The sequence below is a fragment of the Poecilia formosa genome, unplaced genomic scaffold, assembly GCF_000485575.1.
Source record: "Poecilia formosa unplaced genomic scaffold, Poecilia_formosa-5.1.2 Scaffold17, whole genome shotgun sequence".
Taxonomy (NCBI): Eukaryota; Metazoa; Chordata; class Actinopteri; order Cyprinodontiformes; family Poeciliidae; genus Poecilia; species Poecilia formosa.
This window is the reverse complement of record NW_006799956.1, coordinates 701,677-712,593: the sequence shown is the minus strand read 5'-3', so window position 1 is coordinate 712,593 and position 10,917 is coordinate 701,677. Positions and strand designations below refer to the sequence as shown.

The 10,917-nt window shown below is 41.0% G+C and overlaps 1 protein-coding gene across 2 annotated transcripts in view; it reads left to right on the top strand.

Annotated features, from left to right (window-relative positions):
* Positions 1 to 5,681: 5,681 nt before the first annotated feature.
* Positions 5,682 to 10,917, top strand: part of LOC103134432 (prickle-like protein 1) — a 29,552-nt gene continuing 24,316 nt past the window's right edge. The window contains exon 1 of one of the 2 annotated variants that reach the window (XM_007546685.2): positions 5,682 to 6,057. The gene's annotated coding sequence lies outside the window, so the exon portion shown is untranslated. Of the gene's footprint in view, positions 6,058 to 7,530; positions 7,901 to 10,917 lie in introns of those variants that run through there. The other variant, XM_016668765.1, reaches the window with a different exon arrangement.

The following is a 10,917-nucleotide window of genomic DNA, read 5'->3' as shown; positions in this document are numbered from 1 at the left end:
ATCCATCCATCCATCCATCCATCCATCCATCCATCCATCCATCCATCCATCCATCCATCCATCCATCCATCCAATTTCTGGAAAAGTCTGGAAAAGTAATTTTTGGAAATTACAAATCAGCTGTCATATTTGGCCGCCTTCTCTGTCCATGCTAAGGACTAAGGACACACATTGTCACATCATGATGCTACCACCACCATGCACTGAGACTACAGTACATTCAAATGGACAGGTTTTGCTAATTAAGTGACTCCCAATGTTAACAAAACAAGCATAACTACCTTCAAAATGTTACAACTATTTGTTACTTTGTGTTGGTTTATATAAATAAGATAAACTACACCACATGGTGGTCATCTAAAAAAAAAAAAAAAAAAAATTGGACAAAAAAAAGCCAAAAGAGTTACGAGGTATCAGTGCTGTTGCAAACCGCAGTAGACAGCGTAGACACAGACGTGCCAGTCACTCCTTCCTACCCAGCTTGGAGATAATTGCAGAGCAACGTTAATACGGACAAGCTTTAATGCAGACAGCGAATCCCATTGACTGAGTCCAGTGGATGTAATGACACTGCTTCAAGTGCTCTGTTTCCACTTCTGCCAGGCAGCAGTTCCATAATTAGCATGCTGTCAGTAAACAAGCCTTGTCTTGTTTTAGTGGCTGTTTGTAGTTATTTTGGAAGCGCTCAAGCAAGCACCAATTAGAGACTACAAAGGCTAAAGTGTGTCCGTGATAATGGTCTGGTATTCACAGAATGTAATCAGCAAGCCAAGAGAGTGTCCATAACAACTGTCTCAGTAACAGTTTAGTGGGACTGGAAGTCTGAAAAGTCTTATGAAGTTCATTCTAAGGCTGGTCTCTAATTGGTTGGGTTTTGTGTGTGTGTGTGTGTGTGTGTACGTGGAGGCTCGGAGTCTGCAATGGCTCTGTGGACCGGTCAAGCCTTTTTGCCTTCCTTCTCAGTTGTTTGTTGAGCTTTCCTGCCTTTGTTTGGGTTGTAGATTTCCTGTGTAAGCACAGAAAAATTAAAAAATAACAGCCCAGCATCCAAGCTAAAAGCTGGCACCCTGTTGTGCTAAAGGTATATCCATTAAAACGGGTGTGTGTGGTGATTTGTGTTCCCTGGGCCGGGCGCAGCTTTTATCGCATCGGTTTCTGCGTTCACATTTAAGGCGAAGCTGCAGGTTGCATAAAACAAATAAACTCAGCACAATTAGTGAACACAAGCGTGTCGGCTTCTTATTCCCTCGGCCTCACTCGGCCTAAGGGAACATTCAGTCACGCGGAAAAAGGAAAGCAAATGAAAGTCAAACAAACCACTCGGTCTGGATGCTCTGAAGACAGGGGCAGTGTGTCGCATCACGTTGCAGGTAGAAGCTCATTTTGTGCTTTTGTCTGTTTGATAAAGTTAATCATTTTTCACCCATGGATGGATGGATGGATAGATAAACGGTGGACAAGCATTATTCCTATGGCTTATCAGCCATTTAGAATATCTTTCTCTTCTTTTCTTTTTTCATATTTCTATATTTCTTCCTTGATGTGACCAAAAATGTACAGCATGAAGTCTATTGGACACATTGACACGGTGGAATTAAAAACCTTTACGAATGGCTTTTTAAGATTTTCACTTAATTATTTGTAAGTAAAACAATTGACTTTGACTTTACTTTTCAAATTATTTAGCCATTTGTATCAATTCAGTTAAAATGACACCTATTGAAAATCATCGAGTCATTTTTACAGTCATTGTGCGGTGTTATGTTATTTTATGTTATGTTATGCTATGTTATGTTATGTTATGCTATGTTATGTTATGTTTTGTTATGTTATGTGAACAGTATAATAAAAAAAACAGTTGTAGCTTGTGAGATCCTCTGGTAAAGAAAATCATTGCTGCTATTTCTAGCAGAAACAATAACTGCAGTGCAGAAATGTCTGCTGGGCGACTGGGTCCCAAAAGCAAATTGGCAAGATTAAATTTGATATACTGGAATCAAAACCAGGTTCTGCGTTATTAGGAGCACTGGAGAAAAGTCCTGCTGGTGCTGCAGCCGGAAAGCATGCGCAGCATCTTTACGTGTGAGCATTTCCATTGTTTTCTTCTTCATCTTTTACACTGCCATAAATATCTCACTAGATAAGATGCTGAAACGAGATTAAGACGATTGCACAAGTAAATATATTTGCTTAGGTTCAGCAATTCTGACTCAAGTCTGACTCAAACTCAACAAATGAGTTGACCAAAACCATTAAGATTCCTTGTTTTTTCTTTTTTCCCCTAACTGATTTTCAGTGAATATCCTAAAGAGAAAGTGAGAAATAAAGAAAAGAGGTTCAAGTTTCTCTAAAATGCTAATTCATTTTTTGGTTTCATCTGCTTTGTTAATTTGCTGAGGTCAGGCACTTTACATCATGTAAAGTCAAAAAACTGAACTGGTGTCTGAGGGCGGTACGGTGGATAATTAGTAAACTGGCACGCCATGGAGGAATTTAAAAGCTCCATTTGGTGAATCCAATAGCCACTAGTAGTAAAAACTGCAAGTTATTACACAACTTGCAGTTTTTTTGTTTTGTTTGTTTTTTTTGGGGGGGAAGGGGATTTCTGCTGCCGATTTGCAAGGCAGAACTTCGACTTTTATGTTTTTGATCGTTTATTCAATGTTGCATGACTGTGTTTTTGTGTTTAATGATGTAAAGCACTTTGAAATGCTGCTGAAATGTGCTATACAAATAAAATTTGATTTGAACATTTCTAGCCGTATTAGCAGTAAATATTGCATTTTCTGCTTTAATTTTGATCAGAATTGTCACTGATACCCTACAGCCATCAGCTGTACCATACATACGTACAATCAGAAGAGAAAATTAATATTAAACAGCCATGTAGAAATGATTTGAAATTCACTTTTTCCACAATTTTTTCCGATGCGTTGTTAAAAGCTTATTTCTAAACACTGGCTGTCATTGAAACGCCGCTAATCTATTAGCACTTAGCTTTCTCAGAACATGTCTCATGGTCCCAAACAAGACGCAACAATCAAATGCCAGAACATGCGGTGGATGAAAAACACTGTGATGACGGCTGCAGTCACACGCAACATTGCATTTCTTCACCTGATAAACTTTATGCTCACAAATAACCCTGTGCAGTTTCCTTGGTGGCTTGACTGTTGACTTCCCTGCAGGAGGTTTCTGTCATTGCTGGGGCTTGAAATGTCCTGCGTCCTCTTCCCTCAGCGCTGGGTTGTTCCTTCGCTTCAATCCAAAGTTCCATTATTTTACAATCATAGGGCAAAAAAAATAAAAAATAATAATATTACCAATGAAAAGACCAATTTTATTGGTGGGCGAAGAGAAATATGTTCTCTTCATCCATTTGCTTCCAATGAGCTCACACATATTTCAAACTTTGATGATCTTTGAAGCAGATGTTCTGTCTTTGTCCTTTTTCTGTTGCCAGTAAGTGTTCAGACATCTATTATTAAAAAAGCATTTCAACTTCTGTCCACTGTCATGGAGAGAGAGCAACGTCAACATGGTACCGGCTCAAGATGCTCGCTATCATTCATAGCCATCTAATGACTCAGAGTGATCCTTTTTTTTCTGAAAAATAACATTTTCAAGATTTTCAGTTTTCCAGCTCTTAAGTATCCACCCTCCTAAATGTCTTTAAATATGCAACCCTGAAAAAAAAAAAAAAATAGACTGAATATACTTACAAACTGAATCAATGCTAATGAGTGGTCTCATCCATCTGGTTCATATAAGCTGTGTCACAAAACTCGCTTTGCTTGCTTAAAGTCAAAACTGTTTGGAGAATGACTGACCCCTTCTAACTTACAGAACCTGTTCTTGCTTAGGACACGTTCACACACACACACACACACACACACACACACACAAACACAGGCATACACGCACAAATCGACGCAATGGTGATTGGGTTGTAACCTGGGTCAGCCAAAGACATAACACTATAAAGGTCAAAGTGCGTGGATTTATTCAGATACATTTAGGTCAATTTTACGTTTTGAGCCGTCTCAAGTGTCACAAGAGGGCCCGGATTTCACAAGCAATTTAAGATCCTAATTTCAAAAACGGACGAGCGATCCAGATTTGGCTCAATTGTTGTGGGCTTGCTGTCACTCCTAATGTTACGGAGATCCTTTATCTGGGTCGCAGATGGCTGGCTCTCTCTGTTATGGTTTACTAGCGGAAAAACATGTCTTTGTTGGCAAAGGATGTCGGCACATGAATGTTCAGAACACAGAAAGCTACTCTTTTTTTTTTTTTCTTTCTTTTTACACGAGCCTCAGTAGCTTAAGTCTCTGTGTGTATTGTGGTCATGCATTATTGATTAATGGGTGGCTGTTGTTCTTTTCAAATCTTTGATCGTCCCCTTGCATTTTGTGTAACTCAATGGACATGTAGCTTCTTTTCACTTCAATACATATAGACTTACCTTTCATTCTACGCATCGAAAAGGAGTTGTGTTACATGGGAGAACACAGAAAATGTTGAAATGGTGTCAAAGCAACCACACAGAATATTTTAAAAGATCACATTTCTACATTTTGCTAAAGATGTGCATTAAGTTAAAAAAACGGCTTGCAAAATAAATCCATACTGTTTGAATCTTTCAAAGTGGTTGGGAAGTGGACGTTAAACATTTTTTTTTTTTTAACATTGTCAACATTGTTTATTATTAAGAATGTGAACCAGTAAGAGGCTGCACAAGAATTAATGGTGGGGTGGAGATTATCCATCCATCTGGATGAGAGTCTTAAACATACAGACAGGGCAACAAAAACAATGGTGTATGGTTTCGATCTAATCAGACTAAGCTTAATCTTTTCTGCAAAGAACAACTGGGGGAAAATGTGCCATATGTTAGAATGTCCTAGTCAAAGTCCAAACCTACATTCACTTAAGAATGCCTAGGAAAACTTACTAACGTGTATCTCTTCAAGCCATCTCAGTGAGCTTAAGCTGCTTTGCAAAGACATGGCATGCAAGGGTGCTGGAGAAATACCACCAAATGACTAACTGTAAAATTATAAGGTTGATTTACAAATGATTAACTCACAAGCTACACTCTTCAGGGCGACATTTCTCTTCTTATTATTTTTTCTTTTCTTTTTCACATTTGAAGTTTGTGATTGTAATTCGAGATGCACCGATCCGATATTAACATCTGTATCGGTCCTGATACTGAAACAAATTCAATGGCAGGTCTTTCAAGTCCAATTCTATACTTTGCTCTGTGATCAATATAATGCTTTATTAGTTATTTTACATTATATTTAGAATTCATAATAGCACTTCCTGAACAGTTTGAAAGATGGTTTGTTGAAGTTTATCTTTTACATGTTGGGTAGTCAACCTATTGTTTTTTGTTTGTTTTTTGTTTTTATCAGTTTCAGTGTTTTCACTGTTTATTCTACATAGGCTGTTAGAATCTTAATTGCCTGAACAAATTAAATCGGTATCATAAAATAAGTGATGAACAGACACCCTGTATGATGCAGAACCAGCAATAGTGACTAAGAAGTTTTTAGAGTCTTACAAAAACCCCCTCCCCTGCCCCCCCGCACAACCCCCCTTTGCAGCAGCAGCAGCATCAAGAGTTAAAACTCTCGGGAGTGTTTGTCCACTGTGCTGCTGAGACTGGTCCGTCTCTCCATGAGCGGTGGGGGCTTCTAGTTTAAGCCAATAGGCAGGGAGGAACACTAATGTCATTCCACTGTGACAGTGGAGGAGCGGCGCAGATTTCACCGTGCCGCGCTGAAGCGACTGCGATGCGGTGACGGCACGTAAAGTCACATCGCCCCTTTCCAGATCAGCCAGTTCCTGGGTTTTCAGCGTATCGCTTTGCACAAGCTCTTTGTTCGATCCCAGCGGAGCTGTGGTTGCCTTTTTTTTGCCCCCCCTCCTCTTAAATTTTCTTCCTGGACTTTGCATCTAACCCAGATGACACCCTCTGCAATCTTCTTCCGCTTCACCAGGAGTATTGGCTCTGGATACGCGGTTTGCTGCGACTGAACTCTTTTCTTGGTGAGTGGACCAGTTTGATCAACTCTCTGCTGTCTGCGTAAATAAACGGTCATATTTAAATGGCAAACAGATGAAAAGCGTTCAGTTCTCTTTATTGACATGGTAAAATAAACACTTTACATCATCATAACATACTATGCGTACCATACTTTGTTTTTTTTTTTTTTTGCATAAGCTCAAAAACGCTGCTTACTGGTTTCTCAGTCCCTCGCCGTGCGCTTTTACGCAGCATGTTTCCAAAGAGACACGTATCACTTTTCCGTGCGCGTGCCGTGAGAGTAACTTCATACCCTGACAGTGGTGGGGGACGGGGGGGGGGGACCTCAACCCTGAGCCGTCGGGCAAGCGGGAGTGTGGACACTGCCCCCTCTCCAGATGCATGCATTCAGCTGTCGCCTGTCACTTCGGTGACAACTGGTCTGCTCTCCTTGACCGCTGCCCGTCCGCCACGGGTCCATAGCTGTCAGGAGAGCTGTTGAGTGGGAAGAAATGTGGTCCCACAACACCACCACGGCTACATGTAGTACAGTATGAGAAGTTTCTTTTACGTTCTACGAACTCTAACCATGATAGATAGGGTGAGAATGACATGGGAAGTGGAGGGGGGAATGTCAAACGAGACATTTTACAAGACCTGCAATCTAAAACGCTGGCTTTTTTTATTTTATTATTTTTTTTATTTTAGTGCTTTATGATCTCTGAAATAACATCTCATAAGCAAACACATCACTCTTTTCTACACTTTTAATATTTGTTTTCATATCCTCCGCGCTGTTCCTGAAACTGGGTCAACACTAATGCAGAAACGCATACACACAGATTTGGTTTCTTGAAACAAAAAGAAAACCGAAACCAGCTGCTTCAGCGGATTTATGACTCCTTATAGACCCCTCTATGAACAGAGGTGAAAATATCATAAAATGTTTCCTCTGCAGGGCTCTGACACACCCTCCAGAAGACATTTACATCCCAGGCTGTCAGGGAACCTGCAAGACACAGAAGAGTATCGCTGTTTTAGTGTTGCCGAAGATGTCCAAAATAATGTTTTGTTATTGTCGAGCCACAGCAAGTATCACTACAAGAAATGTGAACAGTTTTGCAAAGCGGCGTGGACAGCAGAGCAGGCTGGGATTTCAGAACAGTTTATTATTATTATTATTATTATTATTATTATTATTATTATTATTATTATTATTATTATTATTATTTTAGCCAGTCACGTTTAAGAGATTTTCAGGACATAGACATCGGGCTTGTTTCGCAGCAAAAAGAACCATCTTAGTAGTGCTGCCTTAAGATGTTTATCCAAAAGTTAGCCAGAAGTTGTTTTAAAACTTCTCCGTTCTTATGTGGCACCCTTTTTTTTAGGCCACAGAAAGTCTGCTAGTAAGTACAGGAACACTTCACGTAAAGAGAGAGAGCTTAAGCGAAACGGGGTAAAACACGACGAAGACAAAGAACAGGAACAAGGTGGTGGTGTCACCTAGTGGTCGGATTACAGGTTGACAGCTTCACGGTCTTTGAGCCCCGGCGTTCATCTCAAAAGTGTGGAATACGGTCAAAGCTCTTGTTAAACAAAGCTCACTTAGACCGAAGTGACTGAATCATTGTGTCATTTTACAAGCTCAGCCTGTGGCTGAATAAATGTTACGTGTTTCTACACCCGTGATCTCCCGGCTCTTAATGCGTCCCACGATGTCAAAATCCAGGGTTTTATTCTCATCAAATGCACAGCGCAGCATTTGGTCCCAGCTGCCGGCTGCACTGCAGCGATGATGTAGCAGAAAAGGCATTTGCTGGGGGAGACGTGAGCTGAGCTGAGTTCCTCTGTGATCTGCTGCAGGTGAGAATTTCGTCAGAATGTTAATAATAGATTTGCGAGTGATTTTTTTTTTTTTTTTGCAGCGGCCCGCCGATTCCTTGTGTATGTCTCCTCTCCGGTTTCCGAATCAAAAGACGCCAGTAATAGAATTGAAAGGGTTGTTTAGTTTTGCAGGGAGACAAAAGAGGGGAACTAAGAATAGGTGACCTTCTCGTTGTTTTGTTTCTGGAGACAGAAATGGAAAACGGCTCTGTGGCTGCTCAGTCATTTTGATGTTAAGAAGTATTTGCTTATTGTATCGGGACTATATATAGATGTATAGTCGAAGTAATTTATAGTACCTTGCTAAAGTATTCATACCCCCTTGAACTCGAAGTTTTCTCAACTTTGTGTTTATACTTTGCCGCATTAGTTGCTATTGTTTGGAATTATGTCCCTATCATTTTTGCACATCTAAAAAAAAGTGACATTTTTGTCAATTCTTTGCAAAAATAACCCACGTTCAGTCAGATTGGATTTCAGTGATTTTTGGAGTCTCACACAGGTTTTCTCCCAGGATAACTCTTGCGTTTAGTCCCATCCATATTCTTCTTCTTCTTCTGCTAAAACCAAGCAACCCACAGTACTATGCTGCCATTACGGTGTGTTTTACACCGGACACAGAGTTTTGCATGTAGACCAAATGAGCAGAGCACCTTCTTGTCATTTGAGGTAGGCACCCACGTGTTGGTAGCTCTGTGACTGCAGTGTGCTGTTTGCATTTTCAGGTGATAGATAACAAAAAAAAAAAAATTTTTATAATCCAGTCGTTCCTTAAACTTTGCTACAACTTTATCCCCAATCTTTCTCATGTTGATTTCTTTGAATTTTGTTCAGGGGAATAACAATAAAGAAGGCTCAATGCAAAATGAAATGAAAGCCATGCTTTTCAGATTAATGTTTGTGGGGAAAAAATAGATATGTGTTTGCTGATTTCTCATAAAATCTCAATAAAAAATACATAAAAATGTGTAATGGTGTTGTAGCTAAATGTAACAGGACGACACGGCTTGGTCTATAAAGCTGTAAGTGTCAGTATCTTAAAATGCTCTGTAACAACTGCACACTTTAGCGGAAAGAGACAACAAATAATGGAAATGAAAAGAGTTTTAAGCATAAACAATGAGGCTTGTCTCTGTGTGTGTGTGTGTGTGTGTGTGTGTGTGTGTGTGTGTGTGTGTGTGTGTGTGTGTGTGTGTGTGTGTGTTTCTTTCCTGACATGGACAGGGACAAACTTGTCCAGATGCATGTGAGTGCAAGCACTTAAGGCAAGACACTGAGTCGGGTTTGAATGGTCAGAGTGTAAGTCCTGGTACCAGTGTATACGTTCGCCACTGTTGATTTAAATGGTCAGCGCAGAAGAAATGTTCACAGAGGCCTGTTTGTGCAGGGACAGAATGAATCACCTTGCGCCTCGTGTAAATCGCCTGCAGGCCAAACACTTTGGCAGCCTTTCATCCCCCCCAGACGCGCTCCGGTTTACCACAGCGAGGCTAAAAGCAGACCAGGACAGGGCCGAGTGTTGTGAGGAGCTGTCAGAGGAGGCCTCGTCCCCTCCGCAGTTCTGGACACGATGAGATGTGGCGCGGAGTCGAGTTGCCACAGACGAACTCCAGAGGGCCGGGCCCGCTGACTGTAAACTGTTTGGGGTAGGCTGGCAGAAGGCTGGATGAAATATGGCTTGTTTAAACGCCGGTGGTCCCTGAATGTGTAGTCACTGTTGCCTTGCGGGACGGATGGTGGCTGGGATGGTAAAAATTTAGGACACTGTTACAGTGTGGTCGTTTAGAGGGGAGGAGGTGTGGTCGTTTATATGGTGGGCAGGGGGGGAAGGGATGACTGTTGTGAACCGATTCTAACTTTGTACATTCATTGTGTGTGCGACTGAGCGGGGATTTGCCTGGACCAGCGGCACACACTGGATCCACATGCTAAGCATTATTCCGAAGTGATTAAAAGTAGCTATGGTTACTTAGCGCTTCCAGGCACAACTGTGTTTATGAGGAGCTACAGGATGGAGCGAGAGGAAAATGGGTTTGGCTCAGCAGAATTCTTGTAACCGCACAGCATAATTGCGGGACCAACCGTCAGACCACCGCGATGATGAAAGTCACGCTCGACGCACATGTTTCATTATCACCACCATGTATAGGCACGATGCTCGGCTCTGGATGTGTACTACTTAATAAGCATTGGTGGAGTTTCACAAGAACTGCTTATTATCACCGTGCCTGTCTTTGATAAAGGGGAATAACAGACATGAGGATGCGTCAGCGACTTCAGCGACGCAGATTTGGGAAAGTTTATCTGAACTGACACTGAGAATGAGACTAAGATAATCCGATCAAGCACAAATGCAGTTTATAAATAATGTGGGAGGAGGAGTTCCGATTCCTTGTTAAATCATAACAGATTGACCACATTGTTATAAAGCCGATTTACTTTTTACCAGACACCTCCAGGTGAGTTTAAAGTCGGACCTGTGGAATCAAGGATTAACTTAAATAGAATCTGTCAGACAGTGTAAAGCAGGATGAAAGATCTCGAAAAGCAAAACCTGATCTACAGAAAATCGAGAAAACTGTTATTTTTAAGTGACAAAAGAACCCAAAGCAATAAGAGAGAAACTGGTGAGAAATGGCATCATGGGAGGTTTTTTCTAACAGAAAACCACTGCCGACCAAAACGAACACAAAACGCTCTTCACAGATGTGCCGAAAAACATCTTGGTGATTCAAAACATTAAAATAAAACGGTGTACAAGCAAGGCAAAAGTGGAGCTTCTTCAAAGGTGTGCATCCTGTTACATGTGATATCAAACAAAAACACAGCATTTCTGGAAAATAACATATTTGGCTTAAACATGGTGGTGTGAGTGTTCTGTGGAGTATTACTTGCTGTAATTGATGGAACCATGATATCTGCTGGAGATAGACACCAGCACAAGGGACAAGGGTGTACAGAAGATGGATGGATGGATGGATGGATGGATGGATGGA